The sequence below is a fragment of the Equus przewalskii genome, chromosome 30 (genome assembly GCF_037783145.1).
Source record: "Equus przewalskii isolate Varuska chromosome 30, EquPr2, whole genome shotgun sequence".
NCBI classification, from domain to species: Eukaryota; Metazoa; Chordata; class Mammalia; order Perissodactyla; family Equidae; genus Equus; species Equus przewalskii.
The window spans coordinates 11,281,335-11,309,249 of record NC_091860.1 but is presented as its reverse complement, the minus strand read 5'-3'; the positions used below and the strand labels follow the sequence as shown (position 1 = coordinate 11,309,249).

The following is a 27,915-nucleotide window of genomic DNA, read 5'->3' as shown; positions in this document are numbered from 1 at the left end:
CAAATTGTGCAGGTCAGTTATTCTGAAAAAAAAATGCAGGCTGGCTTTGGGGTGAAAAGGTCAGGCCAAAAACGGCCCAGTAGGACAGATGATCTCACACTTGTTTACGGGTTGTTTGGAGGTTACGCTCTTCCTGTTCACACGGGGCAAGTTCTCACAGTGAGATCACTGACTCACCGGGAACAGAGACCCTGTCTTCCTCCAGGGGCCCCTGGTGATCCCCAGGAGCACGAAAGTGGTCCCCTGCTTCTTACCTAAGCTCTCTAAGGACAGAAGATCCCCAGCACTGGGAAGGTATGGCTACTGCCCTCCAGGTTTTTCTTTTCAACTTGATTTCCACCTCTTCCTGCACAGCCCCAGCAGTTAGGGTGGCCAACAGTCCAGAGTCCTTGGGACCAAGGAGGTTCCCGGATGCAGGATCTTCAATTTTAAAACTGAGAAAGTCCAAATTGGGACAACTTAGTCACCCTTCCACCAGACCACCAGAAAGAAAGTGTCCAACATCCTTATTTTTTGCTCAAGGTCTTAGTCCTAACAGCTTGCTCCAGCCGTTTCATACTCCATATCCTGACTTGTAATAACCAATCTCCATTATTTTCTCCTCCATATATGGCTTTATTGTGCTTCTCAGTTCTCGCTCTCAGCCTTCTTCTCTGGCTTCCCTCCTTGATGATGTCTGAATTCTGCTTCTGACTGTGTCATCCCGCAACACCCCTGTATGGTCTGATCCATTTTGTCTCCTGGGAGCTTGGGGTTTCACCCCCGCTTCATACCTCTAAGAAGCTCTCCTGGTCGCATCTGCTCTGGGAGTAGTGAGAGGACATCTGAGTGATCAGCATTCCCTCAAATACAATTATAATGGTACTTCTGACTAGACAATGCCAAAAAAAATGCCTATGGATTTGTAGTTACCTAGTGACCCTCTATCATGTAGAAGAGGAGTCTGCGAGCTTCTAAAGTAAAGGATCAGATAGTAAATATTTTAGGCTTTTTGAACCACACAGTCTCTGTCATAACTACTCAGCTTTGCCACTGTAACAGGAAAGCAGCCATAGACAATATGTGAACAAATGGGTGTGGCTGTGTTCCGGTAAAACTTTATTTATGAATACTGGCAATGAGCAAGATTTGGCCCCTGGGCCATATGTGGGCCCCTGATGTAGAACATCCTTCCAGATAATTTCGAAAATTTTTAAATTAAGCCCACAAAAGTTTTCTTTGTCCCCACCACCTAGATAGGTCCTAGTTCCACATACAACTTAAACATCTTCTTCCTCATACCCATCTCTACTTCTTTTAATCATTCACGCTGTCACTTAGCTCGGCTTGTACAAACATTTCCCCCACACAATTAATTCTTGCACCAACACATTGACTTGGGAAGAAAGACCACATGAAGCTTATTTCTAGCAGGATATTTAACACCAGTTTGTAATATAAAAGATGGATATGGAGATCGAGCGAATTATTAGGATAATTGAGATTAATACATGGTTAATGCTTTGCTAATGGAGTTGCTGGATTAATAGGGGAAAAAACTCCTCTGATGAATAGTAGTACCCTCACTGTCGGTGAGGGGGAGGGAGGTAACCCCAAATAGTGCTTTTAAAGGTAGGTTTTAAGATATTAGCTCTTTTTGTTTTTCTTTTTCAAACTAAAAAGTATTAATCCGCGGGGTCAGTAGGCAGGCCTCCCTAGTTGTGAGGGGTTTATGTAGAGTGATGTTTTCATCATATGTGCAATTGACTATTCCTGCCAACTGGTGTCTTCATGACATATTTTAAAGTGTGCTGTCCTTAGAAGTGTACTTTCAAATGGGGGAGGGGGGAAGGAGAAAGAAGACGTTGGTAACATTTCAAATTAATTTGGGGGAATGTGCTCACAAAGTGCACGTACCTGGAAACAGCTTATCTCAGATCAGAAATCAGGAGGTAAATGTGAAGAGACACGGAGAAAACAAATGGGAAAAGAAGCCTGTCCTTACGTACGTTTCTCTGGTCTTAGAGGTAAGAGGTGATTGAGACACAGACTGTGACAAGCAGGGCGCTAACATACCATTGACCTGCATCCTGCGAGTCATCTTTGCTGATGGGGTTATTGCAGAATAACAGAGTTCTCTTCAGCACGGCAGCAGCCCATGCAGGCTCATTGCTGAGCAAAGACTGCTGAGTCTAGAAAACGGAGAGCCTTAACAAGTAAATTCCACACCCCCTCGAATTTGTGCCTCAGTAGGGAATCCTCAGCAGGAAATCCTCCATATGTTTTCCTTTACTACAAGGAACTTCAGAGAATGAGTTCATTTCTCTTCAAACATCCTCACATTGCTGTAAAACAGCACTGACTGGGTGATGAGAAATGTCACCAGGAATACGGGAGGACGCCTTCAGCAGAGAGAGGGGAGCAGTTATGCTTCTGAATTAGATATTAGCTTTGGAGAGGTTTCATTTTTCTTTTGTTGCTTACATTCTGGACATCGTGAGTTTTTTTTTTTTTTAAGGACAGTCTTTTGTTTTTCACTCCTTCCTAGTAGAGCTTGGATACTTGGAGAAATAAATATAAAAGGAAGACTTCTCAAAGATTTGTCCTGTGGAGGAATGGAGTATAGACTCTGGACCAAAGGGTTATAGCTCAGATCAGAGTCTTTGCTCTTAAGCAAAAAAGCCAAATTTGAAATTCAGGATTACTTTAAAATTATCATTGCAAGTAAGTACTTTATTGTTCTCTTTTCTTCCTTCTTAATCCCCTAATAAGCATCGTTTTTGCATTTTGTAATCTCAGTGAATCTATCAGTTGGACCCAAAACATAAATAAAACGATTTGCCAACTTGTAAATTAATTACAAGACGAGGTACGGAATGTTCTGCTCTTAACACTGTTTAGCGGGTAGCAGGTAATATTTATAGTAATGTTTATGTGTTTATGCTGAGAATCATTTAATTTCATTAATGGTTTAAGTGAATATCTCTTGCCTCATTTCCTGCAGTAATATAAACTACGTTTTAGATGGAAAATAAGCAAGTAAAAATTTCTTCTGAAAAGAGCATTGTTAGCCTAGCAAGTAGTACAACTTTTGTTGACTTGTCTGGAATATTTAGGTAGATTTGCTGAAGAACCTGTAAATCTAGGGAGTAAGATTTGCTAAAACCATGACTCTTGTGAACCTTTTTGAAAATGTCACGACATCATGTTGGAAATGTGAAAAAAAAACTGACTCCATGGCAAAAGGGCATTGAAACATTAAAATATTTCTGCTGCTGTTACCTTCCTTAATTACGCTATGAAACTGAGCGACAGCCATGCCTGTGTTGGTGCCTGCTCAGGACTCCAGGAATCTAGAGCTGTCAAGCTGGCCTGGCAGGATATGGTTAGACGATGCACAAGTAATCAGGGAGGCAACTAGAAGTAGCCAAAATGTCCTGTTCCCCTCTAGACTCCTGATTTCCCACACCCATCCCTCAGCCCTCCCCTCCTTAGGTGGTAGCTGTCAATCACGAGTTTGCTGCTGGAGAGGTCATGCTTCTTTTCCCAGCAATCATTTGGGGGAAGAACTGGCTGCTTTCAAAGCATTGCCTGGTTGATATTGGGGAAGAATGAACATAAGAATGATCTGTGCTTCCTCTGCACCCCACTTCCCCGCTTCGCTACTAAAGCCATCATCCAGGCCACGGCTTTCTACAGACCAGCTGATCTGAAATGATGCATTCAGCAGAAAGATAAGGAGTGAAAGCCCCTTGCATGGGTGGAGAGTGTTGCATTCTTCCCTCTACCTCCCCCTAGTCTTTGGATCCTGTCTTCCTTGTCCTCTAAGAAACATGATTCCTGTTCATCGTTGGTTGCCAAAGCCAGTGCTCCCAGAACTGGCCTTGTTATTGCTTAGCCTGTCAGTTAAGGATCATTATCTGCCAGGCCATCTGTTATTTTCCCTCAGGAGAGTGTATGATTTCAGTTCTATAGGTGTGCTTTAAATTTCCCCCTACGTGTTGTGTAGTAGCTAGATGACTTCCAAGAGTAAAGTCCTGTTGTGAACAACAGGAATCTGTGGCCCACTTTTGAAAGTGTTAGTGGTAATGGTGTAATCTCGCGTGGCCAGAGAGGGAGCGGGGGATCTGGGAACTGCGTAAAATGAAGCCGAATGAGAGTCTGGTCTTTACCCTCCACAATGGTTGTTGCTTTCAGAGGAGTTACTTGCTTTCTGATTCAGTTGTGCTCAAGCATTTGTGCTTCTTTCTAGGGTGCTTAGTGTTGCCCCCCCCCCGCCTTATGGATGCTTGACTGCTCATCAGCTATGGTGATTTGGGGGCTCAACCATTAGAAAGGAAGACCATGAAGAATGTGAGCTTTCCTCCTCTTCATGCTCCTCCTTCACCAGTTAAGAAAATGTTCGGTAGATTATGCCTCTTTAAGTGGCCTCTTATCTACCTGCTAAGTGAGAGTGAGCCTCTGTGACTTCTTTTCCCCCCAGTGGAAATTATATTGCTGAATTTCAGAAGACATCAGGTCATCTCTGCAACCTTGGCAACTTTCCTTTGTCAAGAGAATGGTTGCTTTGAGCAGTTCTTTTATAAACCTATGTCTAGGACAAATCTGAAGCACCATGTCCTGTGGCACTAGCAAGTGATAATGATGATCGTGATGATGACCATGATGATGACATCCAAGTATTGACCGCCATCTTTTGCCAGGTTTGACAGTAAATATTCTATGACACTCATGACATTAAATCTTCCTTATCTTACCTGTAGTAAGGTAATGTAGGCAGCCTTATTCACATATTTCAATGGATGAGGAACAAAAAAGATCCAAGAATGTTCTTCTCAATTAGCATCCTGTATTCTTTTTGCCTGTTGTCCTTGTTGTTTCTTTCATTCAACTGTCTAACTACCAAGGTTGTGATTTGTCCAGGCTCCTTTCTGTATTACTTTTAATTCACGAATAACATTTCTGGCAGAAAATGGGTAACCTAGAACAGGTAGCAGGCTGGGATGGAGTGGGAAGAGAAATTGGGACTTCAGCAGAGAATTTTTGGTACATGTTTTGGAAATGGATTTCATTTCTCTCTGCTCTGCATTAACCTCTACGCAAAGAGTGACTTCACCCCACGTCATGCTTCTCTGTGCTTCACTTTCTGCAGGGTTATGGGGATAATTAAACCTTGTTGGCTAAAAGCATCAAAATCCTGGGGAGAAAACAGCACATTAGTGAGCAAATGTGTTTTAGTTGTCTGTGTTGGGCCAGGTTCTCATTGGGAGCAATTAACATTTGGAAGATAGAACAAAGTCTTTCAAACTATCAGAAGTTGGGAGCCGTGGAAGGGGAGAATTCAGACTTTTTGCAGTCCTAAAGCATATATTTTGAGCAAAGTTTACTGTAACATCTACTGTTATAAAATTTTTATTAACATATAACAAATTGGGATAAGCTGGTTTGTAGATAATCACTCGGGACAAATGACATATGAAATAATCAATGAGTAAATGAATAAAGAAACAATCCATTTATAAATTTGGGAATGGAAGTCATTGGGGGTTTAATAACACTTTTTTGGTGTTTTTATATGGTTCCTAATCTGGGTCACGGAAACATTTTAAGCTAATTTGCCACATTTATTACATCTTTGATTCAATGATTGTTTATCGAATATCTCTTAGGGCATGACTTTCTGGAATAGTCCATGATTATACTTGGGAATAAGTGTACTGCTATGTGGTGAGTGAGTATATACTTTGAAGATGATGTCCAAGGAGACAGAAAAATTGAATTCAGAAATACTATTCTCTTACAACCTTAGTCTCACAGAAATTTGAAACTAGAATAGATTTTGGATCATCTTATCCAACTCCTTAACATTACGTATGAGGAAACTGAATCAGTGTGGTAAAATGATTTACACATCACTAATTAGTTGCAGAACTAGGATGAGAATTCTAGCCTCTGGCCTCCAAATCCAATGCCTTTTTTGTTTACTTTTTAGTTCTATGTTTTTAAAATATTATTGTGGCTTTTGAATGATTAAAAAATAATAAAAACATGCCCCCATGATCATACTAATTATATTGCTCTTTTGCCTTTTAAATATTTTAACATAAAATATCTCAAACATACAAAAATAACATAACTATCTGCAAACCCACCACCAAGATTAAATATAAGTTATTTTGCCATTTTTCGTTCAGATAATGTGTAAAATCAAACGAAACACATTACAAATGCAGTCACAGCAGTACCCTCTCCTTTTCCCCCTCCCTCCTAAGAGATAATTATCGTAAAATTGCTCTATTTCACTTCCATATGTCTTTTAGTATTTTTACTATTTGTGTATTTGTGTGCGCATGTGTGTGGGGGGGTGTTAGAGCCAGACATAGATATCGCTATATGTGGTTACAGCTAATATCTGTTTGTGGTTCTATTATTGCTGTGTGTTCAAATTTTAAAATATATAAAGCATCATCCATGTTCTTTTGTGCCTTTTTTGTGTTCAACATGGTTTTGGAGATGTATCCATGATGATATATAGGTATCTGGTCCATTTGTTCTAGCTGCAGGATAGGATCATGTGGCATAAATAATCCAAGGTTCACTCATCTGTTTTCCAACTGAGGAAATTTGGGTTGTCCCTGTAGTGTTGCTATTGCAACAGCATTGCAGTGGTCCACATACATACCTTCTTACACTCACACTAGAATTTCTTGAGAGGAGTTACTCAGAAGGTGAATTGTTCAGTCACAGGGAGTTGAGTCATATTTTCACGTTTCTAGATATTGCTAACTGGGTCTCCAAATTCTACTGGTTTAGTGGGACACCAACAATATTGAGAAGTCCTTCCAAACTGGTTGCAGAAAGAATCACCTGGGGAGCTTTTTAAAATTACCAATGCCTAAATCCCAGCCCAGACCAATTGAATCAGAATCTCTGGGAACGGGACCCAAAACTGGTATTGGTTTTCAAGTTCGCCAGGTGATTCTGACGTACAACTAGGGTTAAGAACCACTGATTTAGCATTTCTCTTTCCCGACATCTTTTCCAATGTTTGGTATTATCAGACATTCTGTTTTGCTAATCTCTTAAGTGTAAGGATTTTCTAATTACTGGTGTAGATGAGTATATTTATATAATGTTATTGAACATCCCAATTGAGAATTATGTGTTACATATTTTACCCATTTTTTCTCATTAACTTTCTTTTATTGTTGATTTATAGGTGCTTTCTTGATATTCTGGACAGTAATCACAAGATGGGGTATAGAATTTGCAGATAGCTACCCCAGTCAATAACTTATCTTTCCACTTATCTGTGGTCTCTCTTATCATATATAGAAGTAAAATTTTTAATATATTTAAATCTGTCAATATTTTCCTTTATGGGTTGTACAGTGGGAAATCTTAAGAAATATTGTCCCGCATGATTTAATAAAACTATTTTTCTGTCTTTTCTTTGAAAAGTTTTACAGTTATACTTTTTTTCTAATGAGATCTCTAATCCATCTAGAATTTCTATTTCTGTGTGATGTAATGTCTTGATCAAATTTTCTTTTTTTTATATGAATAAGCAATTGTCCCAATCTAAGTTATTAACTGGCCCATCTTTTCCCAGGGACATTTAATGCTATTGAGTCCCCATTTGTCTTTTTTCCAATCTATCCCTGTATCAATACCACAGTTTTAATTATTATAGTCTTACAATAAATGAACGCTCCTTACTATTTTTCCACAAATGTGCCTTGACTATTCTTGAATATTTGCTATACCATATGAATGTATATGCATCATCATTTCAGGTTACATGAAAAACAATATTGGGATTTTGTTTATAATTGCATTGAATTTATATATTATTGGGGGGGACAGTTTCTATATCTAAATATTGAGTCTCCCCATTCATAGTTCTAGCTCTCCATTCATTTAAGCTTACTTTTATGTCTTTCAATATATTTTATAATTTTCCCTATAAAAATCTTCCATATTTTTGTTAGATTCATTACTAGGTACCTTATAATTATTGTTGAAGAGGTTTATTACTACTGTAAATTGTATTTTTTTCTTAAATATTCTAGCTATTGGCTGATGGTTCATAAAAACATAGTAGACTTTTGTTTAACTCTTGTTTTCAACCCTGTTGAACTCTATTAGTTTTAAAAGCTTGTAGCTTATTTGGATTTTCCAAATAAACAATGATTATATATGCAAATAATGACAATTATATTCATTCTTTTGTAATATTTGTATATTTTATTTTAACTTATTTAAATAAGTGTGAGTTCAATATTTAATATATTTATATTTATATTTTGTTTCTTTCCTCCACTTGCTGTCATTGTTGGGACCTCTTGTGCAATGTTAAATAGAAGTATTGACAGCAGGCATCCTGTTTATATGAAATTTTATATGAAATGCCTCTGACTTGTCACCATTATTATATTTTCTTGGGTTTTTAGCGGATGATGTCTTTTATCAGGTTAAGAGAGTTTCCTTCTATTCTTTGTTTGCCCAAAGGTTTTATCAGGAAAATGTTTGGAAGTGTATCAAATACTTTCTGCATTTATTGGAAAGAACTTATGGTTTTTCTCTTTTAATGTGTTAATTGATGAATTATATTCATACATTTTCTAAAATTAAACCATCCTCTATTCTGGGATAACCTCTACTTGATCACAATTTTTAAAATGTTCATTCTAAGTTTAGTTTGCTAATATTCTATTTAGAGTTATTATACTTATAAATGAGATTGGCCTGTCATTTTTCAGGTTTTCTCTTCCATCTTGAGTAATTGCAAGGACATTTTACTTAATTGTCCATTTTGGCTAGATTTTCAAAGGCATTGACATAAAATTATCCCTGATATTCTCTTTTTAAAAATCTCTACCCTATCTCTTGTTATGTCCCTAGTTTTTTCCCATACTGATATAGTCATCTGAGCTTTCCCTTTCTCTCTCTTTAAATGAATCTTACAAGAATTTTGTCTGTTTATTAGTTGGTTTTATTCAAAAAAAACAATTTTTCATTTTCTGGGATCTCTCTGTGAATAATTGGCAAATGCTCTCGATAATTCAGTTGGGTATGTTATTTTAGATTTGCCGTTATTTTCTCCCCTTTCTTTAAAAATATTCCACTGACTTCTGTTACTTGTCTTTGCTTTTGAGAAGTCTGTTGTCTGGTTGCCATCCCTCAGTAGGTAACATATCTCTTCTCGTTAGTTGCCTTTAAGATATTTTCTGTCTTTGTTCACATTTTCACAACAATATATCTCACTGTGAATTCGTCTTTTATCTTGATTTCTTCCTAACTCATAGAAATCATATTTAATCAATTCTGGGACGTATACAGGCATGTATCTTTGAATACTGATTCTTCCATAATTCTATTCTCTTTCTGAAATTCATATTAGACGTTGAATTTTTTGGTTCATTTCGTGCTCTCTGTCCCTTACCTTTATATTTCTCTCTTTATCTCCCAGTGCTGCGTTCTGAGTTGTTCCCTTAAACTTGTCTTTCAGACATTGATTGTCTTCAACTGTGTCTAAACAGCTGTTTCACCTCTCCACTGAGTTTTTCATTCAATTGCTACAGTTTTCAGTTCTAGATAATCTGCCTGGTTATTATTTTAATACTGTTTTTCTTCTCATACAGCTTGTATTTCCCTTAGTCTTAGTCACTTAGAATTTCTCATAAATACTCTGTTATTTTTTTCATTTATCCAAAGTTCTCAGGATTCAGAGTCTCCTATTTGTTGTGTCTGGTCATATGATTCTTCTGGTGGATTGTTTCTTCACGTGCTTTGCAATTTGAGACTATGAGTTCATCATCAATGAGGAATACTATGTAAAAATATGCAGTCAGAATGTCCCCTTCAAAGACATTTTGCATTTAAAATATTGTCTTAGGGTAAATCCTTATGCTAATTTCTTAACTCAGGTATTCCTGGATCACACACATAGCCCTGGTTATAAATTCTGAGTGGATACTATCATTGCCCTTCACTTGGTATCTAGATAGAGACAGACAACCATCATTACTGTGTGCATTTGCTGGAACACTTGCACCTGACCCCTACTCCTACATAGGAATTTAAACCCAAGCTTCTAGGTTGCTGAGACCCATAAGCCTCCTCAATGCAGATGAGTATCTGTTTGTACCCTTTCCATGTTGCTGTTTAGGTCCTCATATCTTACACCTGGCTCACTCTTGCTTCATCTCTGTCTCTCTCTCTTGTTCGTTCTCCCTCTTGCTCTCTTTTTTTGCAAGCTCAGTAATGCATTTGAAAGAATGATATCTTTTTATATGTTATTTCTAAGCATTTGTAGTGGCAAAGTTTTCAGGTTGTCCTGAGAATAAATTCAGAAGAAGAAGTCCTACTTTGGCCTTTTTGACACTAAAAAAAGTGTAAGAATTTCACAAATCATAATCACTATGCAAAGTTTCCTTGCTAGCTTTTGTAGAAATGTACAATGTCCAAAAATCAGCTTGAAATTTATTAAACTAATGTAACCCTTAATTTTCGCTATCTAACTGCTGAGGAATTGCATTCTTTTGACCTTTTACAGTAAACGCAGCCACGGTCTGGTGTGTTGAAAATAACAGGGCGAGGGGGGAGGGGCTATATCCTACTTTGAGAAAATTTTCAGGGAGGAACAAATAATATTTTCTGTAATAGTGCAAACATCTTTTGCTTTTTCTTATTGAGAGACCAAGAGGACCTGGTTTTTAAAAGGTTATAGTGAAAACCCCAAAGCCCTTGCTAGCTCTAGAATTCTATGATTTTTCTACAACCTTGAGACATTTTTCCAAACAAATCTTATAGCCTATGTACAGCTTTGTAACCAAATCCTGGGTATCAAAGTCACTTAATCTTCTCAAGATGCTCTCTTGTTCTCTCTACCACTTGCCAAAGCACCCCAGCAAGTCCATAGATATAAAGGGGACGGTGTTCAACTTTTTCTCTGCTGTTAATATTTCTCTGATCTCATTTGTTCACATATAATTTTTATGATATGTCAAAAAGTATGTTACCAAACAAAATAATTATTTGATTAAAGAGAACATTAATTTTTGAATTCTGTCTAAACATGACATATTTCAAAATATACACTGCTGGAAGTTTTTATAACTCCTATTGAACATGTTATAATTTTGAGATATTTTACCCCAGAATTCTCTTTGGAAGCAGCAATTTGGTAATATGACACAGTTTGAAATAAAAACAAAGGATTCATTTCTTAAAATATAGCAAATATTTGCTCAACACTTGATACCCAAAGTTATTTTTGAAGCCTCACCATATTATTTTAGATTAAATGTCTTAAACAAATTATTACGAAAATAAATCCATCTCTTTGCTGAGTTTCATCCTGTGTTTGGATTGAGGTGGAGTCAGTTGTTAGCTGCATGATCAGAGCACAGACGCTGAGTCTTTTTATTTTCTTAATTAAGAATTACCGTTTCAAATCCTCGTCAGTGGTTTACAATGGCAATAATTCCTACCAAAACAGTTGTTCCTCTAGATCCTAAGTGGTTTGCCAGAACATTAACCTCGACATGACCCCTCATGGTCACAGGGGAGATATGCAAGAGTCAATAACCATTTCTAGAAAACTATCAAGCGTGGGCTGTATCCTAGATTATGTAACTTGCCTTTAAAAATAATGATAATGTGTTTGTCACTTAAAATGACTAGGATCAGCAAGGCTAATGAAAATGTTTAAATCCTTATCAGTCGGAATGAAAAGGGCTGGCTCCAGAAGGTGCTGACCTCAAAATTTTTGAGCTGCTTTTGTTGATCCTGTCTGCTGATGCACATGATGTCCCGATGTGTGGCTTGGCACGCCATAGAGACTTATTCATCCATGCCGTATGTGAAAGGGGCTTCCGGGCCTCTACATGTGCTGTGGCACATTCCTCTAGTTCCCCAACAAAGCTTTTAATTGGTGTCTGTGACTAATGAGCATGAAGTCCCAGGAGAAATGCAGCACAGTCTTCCTCCACCCATTAAGACAAGCTGTAAGCTCCACACTTATCAAGCTTGAACCAGGAGAAGTTGGGGCCAAGGGCTTGAGATAAAACAGTCACTAATAGTTGCATAAACTGCATTAATAATTCTTAGCCAAATTGCAGTGCACTGTTATTACTAAGCTATCATATCCAAGTGTGTCACTGGCCCTGGCCATTAAAGGCAACATACTTCTTTCAAGAGAATTTGAATTAACCCTACTTTTAGCTGAAGTTTAGCCTGAGGAGTAAAGTAATCTTTTCCCTCTTTGTATAGGGAAGTAATCTCATTCTGCCTCAAGTCATGTGGGACAAAGTAAGTGCTGCAGGTGGGCCGTGTTGAGCTGGAGAGAAATATAAAGAAAGTCCTGATGCAAATGGTTCTACCTTAGGATTTTTATTATTTTTGTTTTTTAATTTAAGCTTTCAGTTACGTGGCTTGCTGCAGTGTAACAGAGGAATAAATGGATTAGAGGAGAAGCAGGATGAGGAACTCATAGTCATTACCTACTATTTGTTATATTTGGTCAAGGATGTCAGAAAATAAGGTCATTAAAACTCAGTAGGTTGCTGGAACCAGGGGGGTGGATTATGCTCTGTCCCTAAAATCTTGGCATTAATGTTTGAAAGGACACTTGATCTATTATTTGGCCATTAATATATTATAGACCTCATACTTCTAAGTGGCATAAGTGACTCTGAAGACATATTTGATAAAAATATTTTAAATTTCTTTAAAGTATATAATCATTAATTGTTCATTATAAAACTGTTATATTCGTCCCCACTCCCATTGTTGATTTTAAATAGTCACCTCTCTATCATATGACTCTACTATTTCTTGTCCTACATGTCTGTGTCCTACCACTTCTACTTATCTATCTCCTTTGCTTTACAATTTCCTCTCACCCATCCCTCAAAACTTTGCTTGAACTTCTTATCATCCTGGCCATCTAGTCTTCAGTTTTTCATTGAGCTCTTCTTTCTTCCTCCTTATGTGGTGTTCCGTTGGCTCATTATTTCTGTTACTCAGTTCCCGATTCACCATCTCAGGTCTCATGGACCTGATACTGAACCTCTTATTCTCAAGTTCATGTTCCCAATGTCCAGTAAACCAAACACTGAGACACTGGTGCTCGGAGATGGAGAAAGATTTTTTCGAATAGGCCAAAATGAGATGGCAGGAAGATAGGTTGTCTCAGGGGCTAGCCACGTGGCCAAGGGGTTAAGTTCGTGTGCTCTGCTTCAGCAGCCCAGGGTTTCCCCGGTTCAGATCCTGGGCATGGACATGACACCGCTCATCAAGCCATGCTGAGACGGCATCCCACATAGCACAACAAGAAGTACCTATAGCTAGAATCTACAACTATGTACTGGGGAGCTTTGGGGAGAAGACTAAAAACCAAAAAGAACAAAACAGAAAGAAACAAAAAAAGATAGATTCTCTCAAATCCGCTTTAATAAGAGAAGAAAGCAGGGGTGTTTGTAGAGCTAAAGGGCTTTGCAGGAGGAGTTTCAGAGATGCAAAGGGGAAATCCATGTTTCTTTCACTCCTGATAAGCCCCTGGGCAATCTGACTTCTGGGCATCAACAGCAGCTCGGAGCTGGTTATCTGGTCATCTTTGAAGGCATTCTTTTTCTTCTGTAATATAAGCTCATAAATCCTTGTGACCCTTGAGCCACTATCAAGAAACAACAAATTGACACTATCAACTTTTTTTATAATGAAGTTGAAAGGTAATCTTATCAAATATTTAGAGTAACCCTCAGGTACCTGGCTTCAGATCTCTGCCCCTGTTCCCTGTTCCACCTGCCCTCTTCTACCTTGATTCCTCTTGCCTCCTTTCTCCTTTCTAGTAAGACCTGCAAGCTTAGCATCTACAGACTTTTTTTGGACACTTGTTAATCATTCTCCTCTGCCATCTCTTACACAAAAATGTGTCTATTCACATCCCTTCTGCCCTCGGTGTATAAGTTAAACTCAACTTTTCAATGAAATCTCACTTGATTGGAACTATTGGGTTATTTGAAGTATAACTTGAGTATAAATTTCCTATATTAAAATGTTTAACTGGCATGCATTGGGAAGGATATGTTTCATTATTTTGCTGGATACCAGATTATACACTATTTTAAGATAGTTACCAGGTTTCATGTTCTGTAGCATCTTGTGTGAATCCTGAACCCTTAATCTGCATAATCAATATCACAGCAGCTAAGGATGGTAGTAGTATCCAAATGCCTGTGTAAAATGAACTTCTAGCAAATGTCTGCCTGGAACATAGAGTTGGCAGAACACCATAGAGTTCCTACATTGTACTTTAAGAACTGAAAATTATAAAGAAATAAGTATCCAGGAACCACTCAAAACAGATAAATCATCCAGCTGCTCATAAAAATCAGAACAATATCTATTAGAATTACCTTTTCATGTACCTAGTAACTGGCGTATGGTAAGTTCTCAATAAATATTGAATTTACTGTCATTGGCACATGTTTTCAATACCATATGATTCATCACCATCATCAACTTTTCCAGCAGTTTTTCTATAAAATCTCTAGCTATTTCACGGTTACCTCTGGAATCCTAAAGGCCATTATGAAATCAGTGCAGCAACTGGTGGTCACGACTCTTTCAAGTGAAGTCCTTTAATCTAGGGATGCAAGCTTCTGTCTTCCAAAAGATAAAAAGTGAAAGTTTTTCGGGGCTGGCCCCGTGGCTGAGTGGTTGGGTTCGCGCGCTCCGCTGCAGGCGGCCCAGTGTTTCGTTGGTTCGGGTCCTGGGCACGGACATGGCGCTGCTCGTCGGACCACGCTGGGGCGGCGTCCCACGTGCCACAGCTGGAGGGACCCACAGCAAAGAATATACAACTATGTACCAGGGGGCTTTGGAGAGAAAAAAAAAAAAAAAAAAAAGTGAAAGTTTTTCAAGTCTGATAAGATGGTAATAACAGTTCTTTCTCATGGAGGAATGAGAATACACATCTTAAGATAATTGTATGAATGATTTAATTAAAACATAGAGAAATATGACAGCTCAGTGTTATTGAATATTGAAGCCGATAATAGCAGAGGATATGCAATCACCTTCTTTACGTTTTATTAAAAATATGATAACACACTGAGATTCAAGGTGGATTTGGAGATTAACTTAATCCCTACAGATCTAGGATTTTACGTTTATCAATGATAGCTCTCCTGTTCTTTGATTACATGGTGTTTTTTTCAAGGTATTTTTAACTTTAGAACACCAAAGCCAAGATGTTCAAATTCAACCTTGGAGTTAATACATCATCTTTTTCGCCAGAGACATTTTTACTGATCCTGTGTTATTTAAAGGCCAAATGGAAGTGTTATGGTGAAAATCTGAAAAGAATGTCAGAACTAACACAGTATGGAGATCACATTTTCACAGAAATAATGATTCCAAGTCTTGTAATTTAATTTGCATGGTTGAATGAACTTATCTTTCTCCTACTCCAAAAACACAGCCTACCACATCCTGAACTACAGCCCTTCAGAAAAGATGCCAAGTCCTTAAGATAGCATTCCATAACTGTGCCTACTGCACACCTTCATTCTCAGTAACAATTTTTTAATTAAAAATGAATTCTAAGCCTATAAACCTGTCCTTTCTGAGAAAATGATGGGAGAAGGAAAGAATTCCTATATATTCCTTTTAGCTAAAAATGAAGTCACTTAACCTAAAAAGAGCAATGAGACATATTTCAGTTGGGGGTATGTGAACTTTCAAAGAAAGAATAGATCCTGTTACCTGGAACCCAAGGAAATACTATACTTTGGGCACTTGCTTGGGAGAGTTGAGAAAATTCTTCCTAGGAGGTTTTCCCTAGCTTGCTTTCCTGAGTATTTTATCAGAATCTAGCCCTCTGTGTTAGTGGGCACAGTTCTATAATAAACAATCGCCACATTTCAGTGGCTTATCACTATAAAAGGGTGTTTATTACAACATAGTCCAGCAATGTGAGGATGAGGGCTCTGCTCCAAACAGTCATTCAGGGACCCAGGTTCCTTACAATGTGTGGCTTTGCTATTTCTAGGTTTCCTACCTTCTCTGCATTCAGCCCACCCATGGGAGCAAATCACAGGGGACTTCCCAGGAGGCCTTCTGGGGCCAGATCTGAAAGTGGTGTGTATCACTTCTGCCCTCATTCCATTGGCGGGAACTCAATCATACAACATCACCTAACTATGAGGGAGACTGAGAAATGAAGGCTAGATGGCTGCCAAGAGGAAAAAGAAATAGAATTTGATGAACACAGAGCAGTCTCTGTCACATCTTCAATAGTTTGAATTGGGCTTAATTAACAGGGTATGTGAAAATAGCCCCATGGCTGGTCCTGAATGCTAGTAGCTATAAGAAAATATAGGACCAACTGTGCCCATTACAAGAAGCTGTAGCTACATGTTCCCTATTAGGGAGAGGGCTCAATTTTAGATGCTGTGAGGGATATGAGTTGACTCAGATATTGTCTTTGCCCTCAGGCAGTCTACAGTCTCTTAAAGGAGCAGGATATCTGTACAACTAGCTGTATTATAGCTTGTATAACAGGACGTTAAATTGAAAGTTTCTACTGAGGCTCCGAGTTCTCATAGATGTAAAATCCCAAAGTGAAATATCAGATCTAGGTGCAAATTTTCAAAGGAAAATCAAAAATGGGTTCTATAACCTAAAATTTTCTCGTCTTTGAAGAGGATATAAAAGATCTCTCAGCATGAAAGTTGAGAGAGGATTTCATGAGGAGAATTTCTATTAAAAAAATTAATAAAAAAGAAATTTTTTAAACCATGCTTTCTACCCACATCCCTAAGGACAAGGGCTGGGGGCTGTCTGCCTCCTCACCTAAATTATAGTAAGGCTGACTTCAACAGGACCATTTTGAGAACTTGACACCCACTCCCTGAAGTTGGGAGATGTGACACAGTGGACTGATGTTGCCCTCAAACCTGAGAAATCCGAAGGAGGATACACCATGACTGGCTAGCTGTTCTGGTGGCAGGAGCAAAGGAAAGTTGTTGCCAGGTTGAAATCAGCCTGCCCTTCCAGAGTTTGTTTGCTAAAAGCATGGAGGCCATCTTAGATTCTGTCCAATATGGCTGCCCAAAGGGCAATGGGACTTCAGGAGAGAAGCGCTGGAGGTGGAGCGCTAGATACCTAGGTGCTGAAAATGAAGCAGGCTAGGCTAGAACTGCACTGCCTGGGTCAGCAAGTCAGCAGAAGACCTCAGAGTGGGAGAATCTCTGAAGAAGCCACAAAAGTGATCTTAGAAAGAGCCAGGTTCAAATATTGGCCACAGTGTTCTGTGATTCTATTGGTAAGAAATATCTTTCCTGTCCCTCTTATCTCTCTTCCATACTTCACCTGTGGGGATGGAGGTTGGTCAGAGACAGCAGTTAGGGAGTGAAGGAGGATGGCAATGGGAAAGATACAGGAAGCCAAACACTCCCTTTATGTTGGAGACAGCAGCTTGCCTGCGGGCAGCCTTGGCCAGGAGATGGTGAAGAAGTTAGCTTTGAGTGATGGTTCAAGTACCAATGAACATTAGGCTGGCCGTTCTCGTTTTCGAGCTGAGACTGTGTTTTGTATCCTGCAGTGAACATAGAACTTTTTCTTAACTAGCAATGATCAGAAAAGTCATAGTTTTGCTGGCGTTTTCATCAGGGACGTGGGGAAGAGCTAATCCCTTTGATCAGGCTTAAAGGGACAGTGACACGCAAAAAGACTGTTCTTTTATGACTACAGCTGACATAGCTGATTTGTTCAATGTGCCGTGTATGTTTGAATTCTGATGAATTGCTCCAGGAGAAGTACAAACAAAGTGCTCTGAGAGGTCACATAAAAAGTGCTCGTGTCTAGCTCGAGCGGAAGTGTGCCTAAGGAAAGGCTGCGTGGAAAAGAAGGCATATTCAGTAGACCTTAAAGATAACAGGATTTGAATGTGCAGAGATTTGGGATGGGCCAGGGAGGATAGGCAGCTGATGGAGCTTTGTTAAAGGCATTGGTAGCATAGCAAACACAAATAGCAAGACATGTGTCAGCGTAGGTTTATCCTTGGTAAAAAATGTAACATTCTGGGAAGTGATGTTGATAATGGGAGACGCTATGCACGTGTGGGGACAGGGGGCATGTGGGAAGTCTCTGTACCTCCTTCTCAATTTTTGTCATAAACCTAAAACTGCTCTAAAAAAAATTGTCTGAAAAAAAATCAAGGTGACAGAGAAACATAGCAGATGCAACTAGAATAGCAATTAGTTCCATTTGACTGAAGCCAAGCATGGGGCAATAATGAAAAATAAGGTAGAAAGTGTTGGTTTCTGGCTTGGGTAAAAGGCACCAGGCATGCTGGAAACCTCAGCAGGGAGTCTGCAGAAAAGGCATGAAATCAAAGATGAGGCAGGTGACCAGGTCAAAAAGAGAACCCCTGTAGTGGAGCTGACCTTCATGGTAGGTAGCCAGATGTCTACCTTATAGGGACAATGAGGTATGGGGCATTTGTTTTTATCTAGATAGACCAGGTTGATCTCCGGGGGGGGCTAATGTGATCAGTAGGGTGTGAAAAGGAATTGTCAGCAGCGGGGATGATAAATTCAGTAAGATGTACTTGAAGGTAGTCATTTCATCTTGAATAGGTTTGGGAGTCAAATCTGTGTAGATGGGAAAAGCTTCTTTTCAGACAGGCAATTCCATCACACCAGTTCTATGACGTCCGACAAGCAATTTGACTTCTCTAAGCCTCACGTTTCTCATCTATGAAGTAGTAAAAATAATATGTAATAAGACAATCCACACACAGATTACCCAGCATGTCAGGGACATATTTGTCAGGCACATATTTGGGGACCAGGAAAAGCCAACTCCTTTCCCTTTCCTTCAAGGGGAAAAGGATGGAGATTTCCTGATGAGCAGGCTGCAATTCAGGTCATGGTCACTGTCTCTGCGAGGGAACTACAGAAACAATCCAGAAGCCACAGCAGATGCTCAGTTTCATGGACCATGTCATCAGTGGGAATAGGGGGAGGCTTTAGGTCAGTGGGTCTTTAGATCGTCTCAGTACTGAGCGTAGGACAAGAAACACCCACCCTATGGCAATTCTGGGTCTGCTGGCCTTGGATGGGACTGGCTCAGGGACTGGGTGAGGCTAACTTTGTAGGTTCTAAGTCCTCAGTGATTTAAGGTGGTCTGGGAGGCAGGAGAAAAATGGAGAGTGGGGAAGGTGTGCAAGTCTCTCACAGGCTCTTAAGGAGGGCAGAGCTGGAAGAGGAGAGAGACCTGAGACTTCACATGTCCATGTAGCCATAGAGATGGCAAGATGGGCAGATGGGGCAGCCCAGAGAGTGAAAACAGCATGAACCAAGGCCTGAAGCCAGAAAGGGATGGTAAGAGTCGGGAGAGAGGGCTCTAGTCATAGCTCTGCGGCTCAGCTTGCTGAGGCTTGGTTTCTCCATCCATCCCAGGGGCTTACAGTGACACTTCACTTACCCGTAGGCTGTGATCTGAAACCTCGTCTATCCAAAATTCAGCCAAAACAGAAAAGTAGATAAAAGTGGTCTTTGGGTAGTCAGTGTAGACATTCTTACACCTTCCTGCTGAAAATATGAGACAGTACCCCTCTCCAGTTTATTCACCAAAGACTATATACTGAATTTGAACACAATTTTAATATGTTTGACATTCTAGTTACTCTTCCCAGAGAACGGAAGATACAAATAAAGAGGGTGTATGAGAGTATGAGATGTGGATAGGAACAAGCAAGGGTGGAAGAGGAGATAAAAGGAGGAGGAGATAAAAGGAAGCAAAGGAATTTTTTAAAAAATAGCAACATGGATCTATTCAGTGTAAGGACAAGGAATATACACATCTCCATATGCTCCGAGGCCTATCCATACTTGTGCTACAGTTTCTGGATCTGCAAACATCATGAGTAATTGATACTTGCAAAGATAAGTCTGAGTCATCAAGAAATGGGTAAATTACTTCCAGAAGCTTCTATTATAAAAGAGACAGGGGAGGGGACTGGAATACTGTTTTTTTTTTTAAAGTTTTATTCAAAGTTATAGAATTTTAAAAATTTGAGCCTTTCAAGGGGCAGGTCTTCATTATATGAACATTCAGTTATCCGATATTTATCTTTCGTAGGTCACAGTATTCTTATAAACACCCACTGTGACTATAAAGTATGCAGACTGCTTTAAAGAAAAACAAGAGGAAACATATGCCAGAACACAGTCAAATGAATAGTCATCTAGAAGGCTATAAACTTACCCTGATGATCCTGCCGTTGCTGAAAATATTTTTGTGATTTGTGTTTATTGTCTTTTTAGTGAGTTTATACTAATACAAGGCGACAGTCTCCTTCATTTAGAATCTCAAGTTAGTATTTACAAAGAAAACCACCACCACCAATAACAACACATTTTGAGCCTGATTCTTCTAGAAAATATTGTTTGAGCATTTAACTCTATGCCATAAAAAGGAGACACTGGCTGGCCCTAGAAATTAGCCCAGAGTGAGGCTGAATTATCCATATTATTCACTTTTTCAGAGCTTACAAAAACATTAGGCCTACCTTAAAGGTCAAAAAGGTTGCCCCCATTGAAAAAATTTTTTTAAATGTGTCATAAGCTCTGGTGTCAAGTTCCCAAGTGGAGTATCAGTGGTGGCTTGAGTGATGACAGCACCATTAAAATAAGGTAACTTATTTGAAGGAGACAATACTCATTTAATACGTAAATTCTGGCATTTTTTTTTTAAAAAGTCATCACATGGAATCACATTTGAGAGGGCATTGATGTTAATCCCTTTACAGAAGTAAAAATACTGCTGTCATCATCGTTCTATTGGAAGCTGCCTTGGAGCCTGGAGATTGCAGACTTGAGTTCACCCTCACTGCTGTCTGCAGGATCACACTTCTCTGCCCCTGGCAGCCAGGCGGGTTGATGACTGAATCCTGCTGAGACCCAGGACTGCAGATGCCCAGGCTTGTAGCAGAGCGTCCCTAGGCCTCAGGAGAGCACTCTCCCAGGGTGATTCAGAACAGAGAATGACACTTTGCAAACAGCATTATCTTCTGCTCCAACCCAACTGTCTTCGAAAGGCCACACAACATATGAGCCAACCTGCCTTTCTTGAGATGTCTAGCACCACAAAGGTGGGCCTAGAGCCAAAAGTTTTTGCCCAGACTTTGAAATGGTTATGAACTGATTTCATCTTTTCAGCATGTAGTTTTAAAACAGAGTAAAATCATATTATTACACGAAGTATTATAAGCCATTTATAACTCTACTGGGATGTGCCAAGCCTGAACTTGAAAACAATAAAGACAGTATGTTGTATTTGGGGAGATTTCGGCATCAAAAATATCCTATTCATCCTAATGACTATGAAGTACTAAGATTTAATTATCTGTTTATTCCTTTTTTAAACCGATGTCATGACATCTTATTAAAAACACTCCTCGTCTACTCATAGTCATAAAACATAAGGGTTTAAGTAGACAAGTCAGCTCATATTCAGCAGTTCTTTCAAAAGCACAGATGAATTCTGTTGGGGGCTTTTAATAGCAAAGGATGTTTGTTTTGGTTTAAATAACATAATTTAAAATATAAAAGTAACATATTATTAATGGAGATTTGAAAAATGCAGAAAAATAGATATTAAGAAAAAAATCTAAAGATAACCACTATTAAGAATTAGAATTTATCAAAAATTAAAACTTTTGCTCTGCAAGAGACACTGTTGAGAGAATGAAAAGGCAAACTACAGACTGGGAGAAAATATTTGCGAATCACATAGTTGGCAGAAGATTTGTATCCAGAATGAATAACAACACTTAAAACTCAACAGTAAGGAAACAAACAACCCAATTAAAAAACAGCCAGATGACGTGCACAAACAGTTCACCATAAAACATATATGGACAACAAATAGGCATGTGAAAATATGTTCAACATCATAAGTGCTTAGGAAAATGCAAATTAAACCGTGGTAAGATACCACTATGCACTTATTAAAATGGACAAACTTTAAAAGACTGACAATACCAAGCACTGGTGAGAATGCAGAGCAACTGAAACTCATACACTGCTGTTGGGAGGGCAAAATGATGCAGCCACTCACCATGGAGAAGAGCTTGGCAGTTTCTTATAAGGTTAAACCTACTCTTACAATATGATTCAGCAGCCCCACTTCTAGATATTTACCCTAGAGAAATGAAAACTTGTGTTCACATAAAAACTACTACACAAATATTTATAGAAGCTTTATTCATAATCTCTAATAACCGGTAACACCCAAATGTTCATCAAAGGGTGACTGGTTAAACAAACTGTGAGAAATACATGCAGGGGAATGGTCCTCAGCAATAAAATGGAAGGAAAATTGGATACGCGCAGCAACTTGTATAAATCGTAAAATAGTTAATGCTGATTGAAAGAAGCCGGACAAAAGAGTTTACCTAATATATGATTTCATTTCTCTGACATTCTCAAAAAGACAAAAGTATAGTGACAGAAGATCAGAGGTTAGGGAGTAGACAATGGTCTGACTACAACTGAATAGCAAGAAGTCGGTGGAATTTTTAGGTATCCGGATTGTGGTAGCACTTACATGAAACCGTCCATGTATTTAAATTTATAGAACTGTTAAATTCATAGAACACATACACCGTCACACAAAAGTCAATTTTATTGTATATTAATTAAAAATAAAATAAATAATAGCACGAGTAGGCATATGTAGTGGGATTTTTATGAGAAAAACTAATTTTTCTATTAAATTATGACAGGATAAATAACTTTTAAAGTCGTTCCAGAATTTTGGCTGTCTTCATAATATAGGTTACAGCATTTTTGCAGAAAATAAATTTTCCTTTCCTCCCCTTTCTCAACTTTGAAATCTTTGCTTTGTAGTATTCAGGAGATCAAAGAATGTGTCTAATCACTCGTTCTAACCTTTTTTATGCAGTCACTGAGGAGTGCCAGTATGTAAAATTTGGTAACAGAAATGGTTATTTGATTAAGAAATTGCCTCCTTGTTCAAGGGTCTCCTGAGGATTCCTTCAGCGATGGGAACAAAATGACCCAATGCGCAAACAGGTGGAATGCTCACCTTCCCAGGTTGTAAGTGGACAGAGGACAATAGACAGGACAGAGGACAGGGGAGGTAAAAGACAGCCCCTTGGAAACAGGAGGAATGATTTCTGAGTCAAAGAATCCCCCATCCAAAGTCCATGGGTTTCCATCGTGTTGAGGATTAATCGTACCTCCTTGATGCGAAATTGCACAGAGGGAAGTTTTTTGGAGGGAGAAAGGATGACTTAGTGAAATACAAATTCTTACACTGAAATAAGATGATTTTCTGCCCTGGCTATGGACTCAAGCCATGAAGTCTTTAGTGGGAAAGGTCTTTCAAATCTCTGCTGAAGTATCTTCTAGCTAGAAGTCTTGGCTTGGCGGAGGCCTCTGGCCCCCTTTGAGTTGTAGCTCTGGCACGGGTGACTGAGCCCTCACACCTCTGTGATCAGGCTCTAGGGGCCTTTGTGCCTTCACAGCAACCACGCTGAGAAACGAGAACTGGTTGGTTCCTTGAGGGGATGCTGAGCCTTTGGGTATGGTACTTTGGCAGATTTTTAAAACCACAAATAACTCAAGGAAAAATAAACTTCAGATGTATAGTGCACAAGAATGAAAACGACTCTTTTTCTAGAACAAAAGATTAAAAAAAAAAAGAGGAAGGGAGAGTTAGTATTGCTCTTGCTACAGCATTTAAATATCTGCACTGGTTGGGTAAAGACTTCATTAGCATTGTTCTTAACCCTCAGATGGTTATTAGCATCGTAGATTAGCATTGTTCTTAACCCTCAGATGATTGCAGTTGGAGAGGTCAGATCGTGACTCCAGAATATTTCCACTGAATTCTGAGTCCAGTCACTGGATTGAACAGCTGTGGTCTAATTACATTCAGCTGCTGTTCTTTAACAAATACATATCTGGGGCTCATTGAACTTGTGATGCCAAAAAGAAATAGATGATAAAAGTAAATTGAATCTAATGCCTACTTCTGATCATTTGGAAAGAGCCAGGATCAACATATATGTACAGTACAAGCTTACAGACCTATTATATTTATTTTTAATTGACTTATTAAAACTTAGAACCAAGTAACCCATAACGATGATGTTAATATAAATAATGGTTAGATTCTTAGGCTATCCTTTGAGGGTCTATTTAACCCATAATATAGCTGCTGGACCACAGAAACTTATCACCACACACAACCTTGTTTCTCTTGGAAAAGGAATTACAATTTCACACACAAAATGGAAGGCACACATCTCTCCACCCAGACAGCTAGAGAAAGTTCCCTTCACCCACTGACTGCGTTATCCAGTGGGCAGACTACACATTTCCTAAGGGTATAAACAAAGCAGAAACACTAAAATCTTTGCTATGGTCTGAATATTCATGTCCCCGTGAAATTCACATGTTGAAAGCCTAAACATAAACATCAAACCTTGATGGTGGTGATGGTTTCATGGGTATGTACTTATATACCCCAACTCATTGAGCTGTATCCATTAAATATGAACAGCTGTTTACATATCAATAACACGTCAATAAAACGGTTTATAGAATTAGACCCAGAAATTGACCAGGAGCAAAAGTTTGATCCAGATATTAAGAACCAAGGTTTGATTTGGGGGGTGTATTCAGAAACCAGCCTATTGAAGATGATAGTGATTTGGTTAGAAAACAAACAAAAAAAAGACGCAATTTATCTACTATATTGAAATAAAAATTTAGTCGTAATGAATATTCTCCCATTTCTCATGACTGGGGTCAGTTTACTTGCCAAAGAGAGGAAATTTCTACTTAGGACCAGGTAGATTCTGTGCGTATGCACCAGCTCTCCTATCTAGACAGTGCTGTCCAATAGGAATATAAAGTGAGCCACATATGTAATTTTAAATTTTCTAGTAGCCACATTAAAAAGTAAAAAGAAACTGGTGAAATTAATTTTAATAATATATTTTATTTAACCCAATATATCCAAACTATTAGCTCAGCATGCAATCAGTATTTAAAAATGTTAATGAAAAATATTACTAAAATATTAATAAGATATATTTTGCTCTTTTCTTTACAAACTCCAGTGTATATTTTACACTTCCAGCACAGCTCAATTCAGACATTGTTTTCATCAGAAATACTTGATCGGTATTTAAATTTCATAAAATTTACCATTGAAAATATAGATTCACATGCTCAAGTTGTTCCAAACATTCCTAAAAGTTTTCCAATAAGAAAATCAAGTATCAGTTTTTAAATTTGTTTATAAATTGAGAGGTTTGGACGAGGTGATCTCTTCCTGCTCTAGTAGACTTTGGCTCTATGTTTTGCTAAATTATATGATTCAACATTCTTAGGCACAGGCTTCATATAAGTAAGAGAGCATCAAGGTGTAGGTGGTCTTGATGTATATCAGAAAGTTCCCTGAGTCTACAAAGCTGAGAACAGGAGCAAATGGGACACACAGAAGAGGAGAAAGATTAAAGACTCTGCAAAGAAGATGCTAGGGCTTTTGTTAGAAAGAAAGATGAAAAAGAAAAATACTCCTCAGACAGGAGCACAGAGGAGCTGTCAAACTTCAACACTGCTGAGAGTGTGAAAAGGATAAACCAGTTTGGCCTCCCATGGTGTCATGTGACCAAGAACTGTTACTGAGAAACTTCACAGTTGTCCCTGTGAGTTTAATAAAAAGAAAATGACCAAAAAAAAAAAAAATCTGAGTACTGTTCTTGGTATTAAAAAACAGGCATATATACAGAAAGAGAAAAAGAATTTATTACCAACGTCAAAGATCAAAACTACAATAATTCCACAGCAGGGGAAAGACATTAATCTATACCGTGCTAAACAGTTTTCTACTAAAAAGTAGAAGGACAGAGAAGAGGAATAGCAAGGAGCAATTTGCTGGTTGTCTCAGGTAGATTCTTGAGGGTTGCAAAGAGCAAAGAGATGTCAGTTTACCTTAGTTAAAGAAAACTCAAACAGAGAAATAAGGAGGGAAGTGTCTCCATGGCTGCAGAGAAACCTCGTGCAACAGGAAAGCGGCGCAGGATGCAGCTGGAGTGCAGTGGCCCTCTGGACACAGCAGCTGTAGTGACCCGGTTATCCTGTCATCCCCTCAGCTCCAGACGCCCATTTCTCCTAAACCTGTGCCCCACCATTTCAGGGACTCGGCTACCTTCTACTTCTGCTCCTACTGATTTTGCTGGTGTCACTTACTATGTGCCTCACATTCAGTCTAAGAACTAGGGTTTGATTGGTTCAGTCAGTTACCACTGAGCTGGAGCAGTCTTGTTGACATATCTGGCCTCCTCCTAAGCCAGCTGCAAGCTTTTGGATCGGGAGCTGATCCCTGATAAAAACAGCTCTGGCCAGGACCTCAGGATCACGTGGAGCAGAGCATCTGCCTTGTCATAAAGAACTGAACTATTGATTTCATCAGAAGGGAATTCTGGGCATGGCAGACATCCAGCGCATCATGGACGTCTCAGCCAACTTAAGGTCAAGTCTGTAATCCAATTCTATAAAAGTTAATGCATATGTTGGCTATCTGCATCATTAGACTAGACTTAAATCTACGTAACCTGGATAGAAAAGTGAGAAAACAAAGATCCAGCTATAAATAACTAAAACTAATTGGATCAGAGAAAGTTTTATTAAACAAAAAATTTTATTTTTCTTCATACGTGCGTTCAAATCTTAAAGTACTTTTCAATATTCAGTGAGGAACTAAATTTTCAAAGTTTGCATCTCACTTTCTGAATCATCTCGGACGCGTGAGTAATTCACAAGCCTTTAATTGATGAGTGTTAGGAAAACCAAGCAAGAGAATATTTTTACAGCATCTCTTGTTGTAAAGCAAAAGGCAAAGAGAAATAAAAGAGAAGACACTAAGCAAAAATTAATGTAGGGTGAGCTCTAAGTGTAGAAAGGAGGCACATTTGAAGATGTGTTTGCAAGTCTTGCATCTTGCGCGTCCATGGTTGGTTGCAAAAATGAGAGGCGCAACTGTTACTGACTCAGTTTTGTGATTCATGTAAATTCTCAACAAGAAAGCAATGCAACATGAAACTGACCTTTTAAAATAAGAATTGAGAAATCCTGGTCTAAGGACCAGCAGCACAAAGCAGGATGTGTAATCAGTATCTTTACTGAATAGATAGGAAGGAGATGCATTTTTAAAAGATGCCTTTTTATACATCTGACTTGAAATGGCAGGATTTGGAGTACAATGGCAAATCGAATATCTTTAGGACCATTTCCTACAGTCCTGCTATTTTTAGATGTTTTGTGCTTTCTTCTTCCTTAGGTCCTCGTGGGCTGCCTTTTAGTCCTCCAAGTGACTCAGGGTATCTGCGTTTCTCTATTTAACACCACTTCTCTCCTTCCTTACTCACATTCTTTATGATTTATATATCCTGTTTCTCTGTGAGTTTCCCAATCTTAGACAAAGTTATTTACAGCTGCCAAATGGTCACAATGGTTTTGTAAACAAGGAACTCATTTGAGTTAATGATTATCTTATTTCACTACAGATCAAATGAAATCAATTTGGTATGAGATTGAACATTTTAGAGGCTCTGTTTTGGAGATGCAGAGAGAAGAATGCAAGCAAAGTCTCCCCCAACGTGAACTGGCTCATGTTCCAAGCGTCTACCTGTGCACTTCATATTTGTTTTCTCTCTGCCCATCTCCAGCAGTTACACAAACAGGTCTTGAATTGTTAGAAAATTGAGATAACAGTTTGGTCAAGGATACCTCTGTTCTCCCTTGTCTGTTTCACTGTGACTTTGAGGCCCCGCTCACAAACATGTCCAGGTGTTGATTATCTGAGGTTAGTCAGGGGTCT

General features: G+C 38.7%; 1 protein-coding gene across 11 annotated transcripts in view; it reads left to right on the top strand.

Moving 5' to 3' along the window:
- KIAA1217 (KIAA1217 ortholog) overlaps window positions 1-27,915 on the top strand; it is a 705,985-nt gene that overhangs the window by 330,913 nt on the left and 347,157 nt on the right. For 2 of the 11 annotated variants that reach the window (XM_070601012.1, XM_070601009.1), the window contains exon 1: window positions 2,122-2,703. The exons of the other annotated variants lie outside the window; for them this stretch is intronic. The gene's annotated coding sequence lies outside the window, so the exon portion shown is untranslated. Of the gene's footprint in view, window positions 1-2,121; window positions 2,704-27,915 lie in introns of those variants that run through there. 11 annotated transcript variants of the gene reach the window in all.